This window comes from Taudactylus pleione, unplaced genomic scaffold, assembly GCF_031769625.1.
Source record: "Taudactylus pleione unplaced genomic scaffold, aTauple2 ptg000180l, whole genome shotgun sequence".
In the NCBI taxonomy this organism is placed as follows: domain Eukaryota; kingdom Metazoa; phylum Chordata; class Amphibia; order Anura; family Myobatrachidae; genus Taudactylus; species Taudactylus pleione.
Genome location: NW_028284582.1, coordinates 760,886 through 773,702, shown reverse-complemented (window position 1 = coordinate 773,702; position 12,817 = coordinate 760,886).

Here is a 12,817-nt window from a genome sequence, read left to right as displayed (position 1 = left end):
CATTACTATTGGGGCATGGGCACTACAGGGGCATTACCACAGGGGCATTACTGTGGGGGCATGAGCACTACAGGGGCATTACTGTAAGGGCCCTACAGGGATATTACTATGGGGGCATGGGCAATACAGGGGCATTACTATGAGAGCATGGGCACTACAGGGGCATTACTATGAAAGCATGGGCACTACAGGGGCATTAATATGGGAGCATGGGCACTACAGGGGCATTACTGTATGGTGGGCACTACAGGGGCATTACTATGGGGGTATTAACATATGGGCATTACTATGCCCATATGTTATGGGCACTACTGCAGGGGGAATTACATGGGGGGCGCCAAAGGGGCATTACTATGGGGGTATTAACATATGGGCATTACTATGCCCATATGTTATGGGCACTACTGCAGGGGGAATTACATGGGGGGCGCCAAATTACTGTCTTGCCCCTGGTGACAAAAATCCTAGTTTCGGCCCTGCTGTAGCTGCTCCTGCTTCGTCACTTATGGAGGAATAGCATGTGCTTGGTTGATATAAAATGTATTATTTTGTCACAACAAGTGATGTGCTGGCTGCCCTGTCTTTCATGCTCAACATTAATGTGCCGTGCACTCCACATGTGATCATTCAATTGTCTGCTTCCTGTACAAGTCTTCTATACTAGCAATCCGCCCTGGCTTACCACGGGAGCAATTTTGAATTTACAGCGATAGTAATTTTTAGCCTAGGTTTATAAGATTGCCTTGTAGATGACATTAGTCATTTTTCCTCCTGACGTCAACCTGAACAGATTTAGTGTTGGCGTGACACGCAAAAGGGCCACGGAAAGTTGTCCATAATAAAAAAAGCTCCAAATTAAGTGTCTTTCCCTGTGCTTTATTGTCATGCCAAAGCAGACTCTTACCAGGAATTGGACTCGTTTGAAATTAAAGAATCGTTAGTCACATAAATGTAATTGGAACGGTAAAAAAAGAGAACAACTGACATTTTATATCAGTAAACAGGGCTTTTATAATTTTTTTCTTTAGAAACTGCATAATACGTATCAATCTCTACATGGTATAAAATAAAGTTCACCATTGTGATATATCTTTAACGGTTTAGGCAGCGTAAACCAAGAAAGCGTTTGGACATATATTAGATTGCTTCACTAATATTGTCACTGCTCCCTTTTGTCATACGTGAATGTTTCATACACCTAAACCTTCCTCAACAAATGCTCTGTAGAATAGTGAAAGCTGCATCAAAATCCATTCAGTGATTAGCCTGAACAAACAGACAAACGCCTACCAGGGACTTTATTTTATACTATGTACATACAGTCAGGTGCATAAATATTGTGACATTGACAGAATTTTCATATTTTGGTCTCTATTCACCACCACAATGGCTTTGAAATTAAACAAACAATATGTGCTTTAACTGCAGACTTTCAGATTTAATTTGAGGGTAATTACATCCAAATCAGGTGAACGGTGTAGGAATTACAACGGTTTCTATATGTGCCTCCCACTTTTTAAGGGGCCAAAAGTAATGGGACTACCAACTCAAAAGCTTATTTCATGGACAGGTGTGGGCGATTACCTTGTTATTTTATTATCAATTAAGCAGTAAAAGGTCTGGAGTTGATTCTAGGTGTGACATTTGAATTTGGAATCAGTTGCTGTCGACTCTCAATATGAGATCCAAAGAGCTGTCACTATCAGTGAAGCAAGCCATCATTAGGCTGAAAAATCAAAACAAACCCATCAGAGAGATAGCAAAAACATTAGGTGTGGCCAAATCAACTGTTTGGAACATTCTTAAAAAGAAAGAATGCACCGGAGAGCTCAGCAACACCAAAAGACCCGGAACACCACGGAAAACAACTATGGTGAATGATAGAAGAACTATTTCCCTGGTGAAGAAAAACCCCTTCACAACAGATGGGCAAATCAAGAACACTCTCCAGGAGGTAGGTGTATATGTGTCAAAGTCAACAATCAAGAGAAGACTTCACAAGAGTGAATATAGAGGGTTGAACACAAGATGTAAACCATTGGTGAGCCTCAAAAACAGGAAGACCAGATTAGAGTTTGCCAAACAACATCTAAAAAAGCCATTATAGTTCTGGAACAACATCCTATGGACAGATGAGACAAAGATCAACTTGTACCAGAGTGATGGGAAGAGAAGAGTATGGAGAAGGAAAGGAACTGCTCATGATCCAAAACATACCACCTCATCAGTGAAGCATGGTGGTGGTAGTGTCATGGCGTGGGCATGTATGGCTGCCAATGGAACTGGTTCCCTTGTATTTATTGATGATGTGACTGCTGACAAAAGCAGCAGAATGAATTCTGAAGTGTTTCGGGCAATATTATATGCTCATATTCAATCAAATGCTTCAGAACTCATTGGACAGCACTTCACAGTGCAGATAGACAATGACCCGAAGCATACTGCAAAAGCAACCAAAGAGTTTTTTAAGGCTAAAAAGTGGAATGGCCAAGTCAATCCCCTGACCTGAATCCGATTGAGCATGCATTTCACTTGATGAAGACAAAACTGAAGGGAAAATGCCCCAAGAACAAGCAGGAACTGAAGACATTTGCAGTAGAGGCCTGGCAGAGCATCACCAGGGATGAAACCCAGTGTTTGGTGATGTCTATGCGTTCCAGACTTCAGGCTGCAATTGCCTGCAAAGGATTTGCAACAATATATTAAAAAGTGAAAGTTAGATTTAGGATTATTTAGTTTGTCCCCATTACTTTTGGCCCCTTAAAAAGTGGGAGGCACATATATAAACCGTTGTAATTCCTACACCATTCACCTGATTTGGATGTAATTACCCTCAAATTAAATCTGAAAGTCTGCATTTAAAGCACATCTTGTTTGCTTCAATTCAAAGCCATTGTGGTGGTGAATAGAGGCCAAAATATGAAAATTCTGTCAATGTCCCAATATTTATGCACCTGACTGTATATATACATACATATATATATATATATATATATATATATATATATATATATATTAGGGGTGAGCGGGTTCGGATTTCTGAAATCCGAACCCCCCCGAGGCCCCCCGATCCGAGTCCGATCCGAATCAGGCTCGACTTTTCCCGCCTGACTCGGATCTGAAATCGAGGCAAAACGTCATCATCCCGCCTTCCGAGTCTCGCGGGTTTTGGATCCTATATAAGGTACCCACGTCGGCGCCATTTTCTCACTCGGCTGTGGACAGTGAAGAGGGAGGGTGGGAGTTAGGGCTGTGTAGTGTAGTGTAGTGTAGTGCTGCTGTTGTCCACTACTTCAAAGTCCATAGGGGCTGGCTGTGTTGTGCTGTGCTGCTGTTGTTAATAGGGGCTGTGTCCACTACTTCAAAGTCCATAGGGGCTGGCTGGACTGTGTTGTGCAGTCAGTTCTCCATAGGGGCTGTGTCCACTCCAAAGTCCTGTGCAGTGTCCCAGTCCTAAAGAGGTGCTGTAGTGTTGTCCAGGGGGTGCTCTGTCCTTCAGGGGTGCTCCCCCCAAGTGCTAAAAAAATAATATATTTTCTGTGTTTGTGAATTGTGTGCGCAGTAGCCGCACGTGCATCAACAAAGTAGTGCCAAGCGTGCGCCTGTGTCATAAGTAAAGGGCCGGCTGGCTTGACCGTTAAAGGGTGCTGTAACCCCCGAAAGTACACTCCAGTCCAAACCAAAAAAAAATTATTTTCTGTGTTTGTGAATTGTGTGCGCAGTAGCCGCACGTGCATCAACAAAGTAGTGCCAAGCGTGCGCCTGTGTCATAAGTAAAGGGCCGGCTGGCTTGACCGTTAAGGGTGCTGTAACCCCCGAAAGTACACTCCAGTCCAAACCAAAAAAAAAATTATTTTCTGTGTTTGTGAATTGTGTGCGCAGTAGCCGCACGTGCATCAACAAAGTAGTGCCAAGCGTGCGCCTGTGTCATAAGTAAAGGGCCGGCTGGCTTGACCGTTAAAGGGTGCTGTAACCCCCAAAGTACACTCCAGTCCAAACTGAAAAAAAATTATTTTCTGTGTTTGTGAATTGTGTGCGCAGTAGCCGCAAGTGCATCAACAAAGTAGTGCCAAGTGTGCGCCTGTGTCATAAGTAAAGGGCCGGCTGGCTTGACCGTTAAAGGGTGCTGTAACCCCCGAAAGTACACTCCAGTCCAAACCAAAAAAAAAATTATTTTCTGTGTTTGTGAATTGTGTGCGCAGTAGCCGCACGTGCATCAACAAAGTAGTGCCAAGCGTGCGCCTGTGTCATAAGTAAAGGGCCGGCTGGCTTGACCGTTAAAGGGTTCTGTAACCCCCAAAGTACACTCCAAACCAAAAAAATATATATTTTCTGTGTTTGTGACTTGTGTGCACTGTGGCTGCACGTGCATCAACAAAGGAGCAGCGCCAAGCGTGCGCCTGTGTCCCATAAGTAAAGAGCCGGCTGGCTCATTTCTTAAAGGGTGGTGTAACCCACAAAGTGCACTACTCTCCAGCAAAAATAAAAAAATATTTTCTGTGTTTGTGTGCGCTTTAGCCGCACGTATATATATCAATATAACATAAATGGAGGACCAAACTTTCTCTGATAAAAATAAAATAGGGAAAGATCAAGAACCACTTCCTACTAGTGCTGTTGCTGCTGCTGGGAGTTGTTCATCATCCCAGAGAGGAAGTAGGAACATCACTACTTTTACTAAACAATTGACCCTCCAACAGTCCCTAGCGATGAGGATGAAGTACGACAGCAGTCATCCTGAAGCAAAACGTATAACTGAGGCCTTGACTGCTATGTTGGTGTTAGACGTGCGTCCGGTATCCGACATTAGTGCAGTGGGATTTAGACAATTGATGGAGGTAGTGTGTCCTCGGTTCCAAATCCCGACTAGATTCCACCTGCATCCTCAAAGAAGCAGCGACAAGCGTGCGTCTGTCTGTTAAAGGGTGGTGACACCCTCAAAGTGTGCTACACAAACAAATAAAATATTGTTCTTTTTTTTTCTGTCTTTGTGAAATGTGTGGGCTGTAGCCGCACCTGCATCCTTAAAGCAGCAGCGACAAGCGTGCGTCTGTCTGTTAAAGGGTGGTGACACCCTCAAAGTGTGCTACACAAACAATAAAAATATTCTTCTTTTTTTTTCGGTCTTTGTGAAATGTGTGGGCTGTAGCCGCACCTGCATCCTTAAAGCAGCAGCAACAAGCGTGCGTCTGTCTGTTAAAGGGTGGTGTAACTCTCAAAGTGCTCCAAAAAATAAAAAACTATTTTTTTAATGTTTGTGACTTGTGTGCGATGTAGCCACACTTGCATCCTCAAAGCAGCAGCGACAAGCGTGCGTCTGTCTGTTAAAGGGTGGTGACACCCTCAAAGTGTGCTCCACAAACAATAAAAATATTCTTCTTCTTTTTTCTGTCTTTGTGAATTGTGTGGGCTGTAGCCGCACCTGCATCCTTAAAGCAGCAGCGACAAGCGTGCGTCTGTCTGTTAAAGGGTGGTGTAACTCACGAAGTGCTCCAAAAAATAAAAAACTATTTTTTTAATGTGTTTGTGACTTGTGTGCGATGTAGCCGCACTTGCATCCTCAAAGCAGCAGCGACAAGCGTGCGTCTGTCTGTTAAAGGGTGGTGACACCCTCAAAGTGTGCTACACAAACAATAAAAATATTCTTCTTTTTTCTGTCTTTGTGAATTGTGTGGGCTGTAGCCGCACCTGCATCCTTAAAGCAGCAGCGACAAGCGTGCGTCTGTCTGTTAAAGGGTGGTGACACCCTCAAAGTGTGCTACACAAACAATTAAAATATTGTTCTTTTTTCTGTCTTTGTGAATTGTGTGGGCTGTAGCCGCACCTGCATCCTTAAAGCAGCTGCGACAAGCGTGCGTCTGTCTGTTAAAGGGTGGTGACACCCTCAAAGTGTGCTACACAAACAATAAAAATATTCTTCTTCTTTTATCTGTCTATGTGAATTGTGTGGGCTGTAGCCGCACCTGCATCCTTAAAGCAGCAGCGACAAGCGTGCGTCTGTCTGTTAAAGGGTGGTGACACCCTCAAAGTGTTCTACACAAACAATTAAAATATTGTTCTTTTTTTTCGGTCTTTGTGAAATGTGTGGGCTGTAGCCGAACCTGCATCCTTAAAGCAGCAGCGACAAGCGTGCGTCTGTCTGTTAAAGGGTGGTGTAACTCTCAAAGTGCTCCAAAAAATAAAAAACTATTTTTTTTATGTGTTTGTGACTTGTGTGCGATGTAGCCGCACTTGCATCCTCAAAGCAGCAGCGACAAGCGTGCGTCTGTCTGTTAAAGGGTGGTGACACCCTCAAAGTGTGCTACACAAACAATAAAAATATTCTTCTTTTTTCTGTCTTTGTGAATTGTGTGGGCTGTAGCCGCACCTGCATCCTTAAAGCAGCTGCGACAAGCGTGCGTCTGTCTGTTAAAGGGTGGTGACACCCTCAAAGTGTGCTACACAAACAATAAAAATATTCTTCTTCTTTTATCTGTCTATGTGAATTGTGTGGGCTGTAGCCGCACCTGCATCCTTAAAGCAGCAGCGACAAGCGTGCGTCTGTCTGTTAAAGGGTGGTGACACCCTCAAAGTGTTCTACACAAACAATTAAAATATTGTTCTTTTTTTTCGGTCTTTGTGAAATGTGTGGGCTGTAGCCGAACCTGCATCCTTAAAGCAGCAGCGACAAGCGTGCGTCTGTCTGTTAAAGGGTGGTGTAACTCTCAAAGTGCTCCAAAAAATAAAAAACTATTTTTTTTATGTGTTTGTGACTTGTGTGCGATGTAGCCGCACTTGCATCCTCAAAGCAGCAGCGACAAGCGTGCGTCTGTCTGTTAAAGGGTGGTGACACCCTCAAAGTGTGCTACACAAACAATAAAAATATTCTTCTTTTTTCTGTCTTTGTGAATTGTGTGGGCTGTAGCCGCACCTGCATCCTTAAAGCAGCAGCGACAAGCGTGCGTCTGTCTGTTAAAGGGTGGTGACACCCTCAAAGTGTGCTACACAAACAATTAAAATATTGTTCTTTTTTCTGTCTTTGTGAATTGTGTGGGCTGTAGCCGCACCTGCATCCTTAAAGCAGCTGCGACAAGCGTGCGTCTGTCTGTTAAAGGGTGGTGACACCCTCAAAGTGTGCTACACAAACAATAAAAATATTCTTCTTCTTTTATCTGTCTATGTGAATTGTGTGGGCTGTAGCCGCACCTGCATCCTTAAAGCAGCAGCGACAAGCGTGCGTCTGTCTGTTAAAGGGTGGTGACACCCTCAAAGTGTTCTACACAAACAATTAAAATATTGTTCTTTTTTTTCGGTCTTTGTGAAATGTGTGGGCTGTAGCCGAACCTGCATCCTTAAAGCAGCAGCGACAAGCGTGCGTCTGTCTGTTAAAGGGTGGTGTAACTCTCAAAGTGCTCCAAAAAATAAAAAACTATTTTTTTTATGTGTTTGTGACTTGTGTGCGATGTAGCCGCACTTGCATCCTCAAAGCAGCAGCGACAAGCGTGCGTCTGTCTGTTAAAGGGTGGTGACACCCTCAAAGTGTGCTACACAAACAATAAAAATATTCTTCTTTTTTCTGTCTTTGTGAATTGTGTGGGCTGTAGCCGCACCTGCATCCTTAAAGCAGCAGCGACAAGCGTGCGTCTGTCTGTTAAAGGGTGGTGACACCCTCAAAGTGTGCTACACAAACAATTAAAATATTGTTCTTTTTTTTTCGGTCTTTGTGAAATGTGTGGGCTGTAGCCGCACCTGCATCCTTAAAGCAGCAGCGACAAGCGTGCGTCTGTCTGTTAAAGGGTGGTGACACCCTCAAAGTGTGCTACACAAAGAATAAAAATATTCTTCTTCTTTTTTCTGTCTTTGTGAATTGTGTGGGCTGTAGCCGCACTTGAATCCTCAAAGCAGCAGCGACAAGCGTGCGTCTGTCTGTTAGAGGGTGGTGTAACCCTCAAAGTGTGCTCCACAAACAATAAAAATATTCTTTTTTTTTTTCTGTCTTTGTGAATTGTGTGGGCTGTAGCCGCACTTGAATCCTCAAAGCAGCAGCGACAAGCGTGCGTCTGTCTGTTAAAGGATTACATCGGTGACAGCATCCAAGTAGGCATGTCAGACAGTCCGTACCTGTACTGGCAGGAAAAAGAAGCAATTTGGAGGTCCCTGTACAAACTGGCTCTATTTTACCTGAGTTGCCCCCCCTCCAGTGTGTACTCCGAAAGAGTGTTTAGTGCAGCCGGGAACCTTGTTAGCGAAAGGCGTAGGAGGTTGCTTCCACAAAATGTGGAGAAGATGATGTTCATAAAATGAATGATCAACTCTTCCAGGGAGACCAGCCTCCAGAACGTACAGAGGGACCTGTGGTTCCAGCAGGGACGAATTAATACTCTGTGAGGATGAGGATGTACATAACACTGAAGAGGGTGAGGAATCTGTGGATGAGGAGGATGAGGACGACTTCTTGCCTCCGTAGAGCCAGTTTGTGCAGGGACAGATTAATTGCCAGCTTGTTTTGTGGGGGCCCAAACGAACCAATCATTTCAGCCACAGTTGTGTGGCAGACCCTGGCGCTGAAATGATTGGTTTGTTAAAGTGTGCATGTCCTGTTTATACAACATAAAGGTGGGTGGGAGGGCCCAAGGACAATTCCATCTTGCACCTCTTTTTTTTCTTTGCATTATGTACAGTTTGGGGCCTAGTTTTTCAATGCCATCCTGTCTGCCACTGCAGTTTCACGCCTAGATGGGTCACGTGTTTGTGCCGCCCACTCGTGTCGCTTAGCATAGTCATCCAGCTACCGCGGTGCAACCTTTTGGACATAAAAACACTATTGTGAGGTGTGAGGTATTCAGAATAGACTGGAAATGAGTGGAAATTAAGGTTATTGAGGTTAATAATAGCATAGGAGCAGAAAAACCTACAAATTCTGTGATTTTAGCTGTTTTTATGCTTTTTTTCAAAAAAATACAGATCCAAAACACAAAACCCAGAACCCAAAACACGGAAGGGTGGTTTTGGCAAAACCAATCCAGATCCAAAACATGAAGAAAGATCCAGATCCAAAACCAAAACACAAAACACGAAAAGTGGCCGGTGCACACCCCTAATATATATACACATATGTATATATTAGCATTTGCCCAGATGTCTCGTGTGGATGTCTGTTATTGCTTAGCGGAATTAATTTTACAAGGACAGTAGTGGCATCTAATATTGTGATGTATATTTTATATTGTAGAGATTGATCACAAAATATATTTGTAAACAATATTTGCAGTTTTTCCTTCAGGGATTAACACAAAAAGATGCTTGGGGCTACTAAGTCGTGAGCACGTCACGTAAAGCTGCCAATGGGAAAAGCAGCTGGTCCTAAGATCAGCATTTGTCCCTGCGACTTGTTGATCGTCATAGCGAAGCATTGAATTGAAAAGGAAAATTGTTGGGGATAAGGGCTATACGTGGTACAAAGTCTCACCTGTGCCAGAATATGTGCCTCAATTAGGTTCCTCTGTAGAGCAGTGACTTTAAGTCTCACCAGACCCCGCCCCTCACCAGACCCCACCCTCACCAGACCCCACCCCTCACCAGACCCTGCCCCCTCACCAGAAGGACTGATTCAAACACGACCACCATTAAGGCTGCTCCCAGAAATGTCTCGGGCTAGATTTCCATCCCAGTCCTCCCCTGGCTAAGTCACGCCTCCTGTCTGGCCCCAATGTGCATGTGCAAATCTCGCAAGATGTAATTTGCAGGCAGACAGCGCATGCACAAGGACGCACCTATACAGGCCCCCTCTGGACTCGCTACACATACCGGGCAGGTTAATCTGTCAATATATGGAAAAACAAAAAGTCACAAAAGTGAGCCTATTGTTGCCATACAACTGTATGACAATGGTGATATCGGCACATGGTTGCAGAGACCGTAGAGAAAAGTGATTTTTCTATACGGTCACTGCTTTAATGAATGTTGCTGACTGATATAAAAAACAAATTGCAGAGGATCTAGCGCATTTGGCACTTATCAACTGTAGAGAAGGCAAGCATGTGGAAGAGCTGGCTTATTACAATAACCCTGTACATAGAGACAACCGTGATACAAGTACAGAACAGCCAGTTATATCAAACAGAAGGTGAAGATGGCCCTGTCCTAATGGGTTTATGTACAAACGTGTCGTATCTGGGTCGCTGACCCTGCCCAAATGGGTTTACAATCTGCAGGGTGTCTGGAATACTGGATGCATAAGGTAATGGAGTAACAATTGTGACCTCTAGTAGGGAAAGTGTGGGTGGCCATTGTACGACAGCAGCATTAACAGCTGCCAACAATAAAGCAGACATTTACTTATGTTCATTTCAAGTGAAGGCAATGGAGTAGTCATGGACTCTGAGTGCTCGTTACTAGGGATGGCCATCGGTGGGGGGTTTATCCATGGTTACCATCAATGTTCCCAACAGTGATTACCATCGATGGCACAAAAACAATCTATGGTGAACAGGGGCGTTTTAAGAGAGGAGGGGGCCCGTGTGCACTCACCGTGCGGGGCCCCCTCCTCTCTCCCTGGTGGCTGGCAGCTGACTGACGGGGCTGACCAGCCACCGGAGCCTTAGTAGACTCTGGGCACTAGAGCGTGCCCGGAGTCTACTGCGCATGCGCAGAACGCTGGTGTTCTGCGCATGCGCAGTAGACTCCGGGCAAACTCTAGTGGCCGTAGTCTACTGCGCATGTGCAGAACACCGGGAAAATGGCTCGCTGAGACCCGACGCGGGACCACGGACAGGTAAGTTTAAAAAAAAAAATGGGTGCAGTGTGTGCGGTGCGGGGCCCCCCTGGACCCGGGGGCCCGTGTACCCCGCGCACACTGCACCCATTAAAGATACGCCACTGATGGTGAACGATCAATGGTTTGCACCCCCTCGATGGCCACAGCTGCTGGGGGCACGACGTGCTGCAGGCCACTCAACAATGGGGGCAGGGCTTAGTGGCTGCTGGGAAACTAAGCGCCCGATTCAGACCCGCTCGCTAGATGCGTTTGCACACAGCCAAAGTATGCATATCCCGCGATCGCGCGGCAAGACATTAGCACGCCCACTATGTCTTAGTGTGCGATCGTATTGTGTATTTAGACGCCCACCAGCCTGTCTTAAGATGCCCATTTTCCAACGTCATCTCCAGGAAGTGTATGCATTAATCGGTAACCTTGAGTACCACCGGAAGTGAACGCAGCACTTGTGGTTGACCATACCCTACCGCAAGCACTGCGAGTGCTTCAGTGTGTAATTCAACCATATGACGTGTAATATGATGCTGCGTCTTAATTATGCACGCCTCTGAAACAGCGTTAAGATGCTCAGACACATCTGTGTTCGCACCACCACACCCTCGCTTTCATCGACCATACCCTGTCACCACTCATAAACGGCTTGTCCTGTCACTCATTCTAATGAGCTGTCTATGCGCAGCAAGCGAACACTTCCCGATCGCATGGACTAGTTTGCCCACTCGCACTGCGATGCATACGTATGCGCACATTGCGAATGCAGCCTAGCGATCGGGTCTGAATCGGGCCCTAAGCTCCATCCTGTCAAGTGGAAAAAGAAAAACATTGGCTCTCACTCATCCATCGATGGCGGAAAACCATTGGTCCTCTGACATCGATGGCAAAACTAGTTAACATAAGCCGACACCATTAATGTTATGAATACATCAATGACCGATGGCCAGCCCTACTCGTTACCTCTGCCGAGTCATTTGCATTTAATGCAGTGCTGTCGGCTAACCAGCCTTACCCTGCAGAGATACAGATACTAGACCATTGGAAATAGTTATTCCAAAGAATGACTAAAACTCCATGTAAAAGTGTTTTTTGTTTTTTTTTAAACAATACAGCAGTAAGACTTTCCCAATTCCTCCATATACTAATAAATATTGCTATTCCTTTATCTAAGAGAAGCTGCAAATTCAGGGCAACTGTGAAGGGCCTTGAGATGTGAAACTCAATGCCACATTCATGTTCAAAAGATGAAAGTTTTTTTACCAACAGTGAGAACCTGAATAGATCCAAAGTAATAGCTGTGGATCATTTATAAAAATACTTATTATATAAGATCGCTGGAGAGTATTGTACAGTAGCACACAGTGTAACATCACTAAATAAAAAAATCGGTGAATTGTTTTGCACATTTAAAGAGATTTTATATGAAAATTGTCTTCTAAAGAAGTTGTGATCAAAGCGTCACAGAAAATAGGAACTGTCTAAATTCTAAAAGGGAGAATGATGTACAATTTTAAAAGTGCAGTACATTTCAATTTAATTGTGGAAGAATTCTAAAATAACGATAATAGTAAGATCCTTCCTTTACGTTATTAAATAATATCAGCAAAGATGTATGAGGAGATTTATCAGACCTTCTGAAGAGGGCAAGTGGATAGCAACCAATCAGATGCTAGCTATTGTCTTATAGCATGTCCTAGATAAATGACAGCTAGAAAGTGATTGGTTGTTATAGACACATATTTGCCTACTCTCCCGAAACGTCCGGGAAACTCCCAAATCTCAGATGGCTCTCCCGGAAACCCAGAGAAGTAACCAATACTTCTGGAGGCCACCCGCCACTGCCGCCAACGCTCTACAGTGAGGAACCATCCTTTCACCTACTCAATATTGCACGAAAAAACTTTTATGAACCAAAGATGTCAAATTTTGATTCTTCGGTTCATAAGACTTTCTTTCGGGCTTTAGTAGTCTCCTGATGGTGTTTCATGGTTCTAATCTCATTACTTGTTCCCCAGAAAAGGCCTATTTTCAGTGTTAGCTAAAATAAACTTTTTATTTTTAATCTTT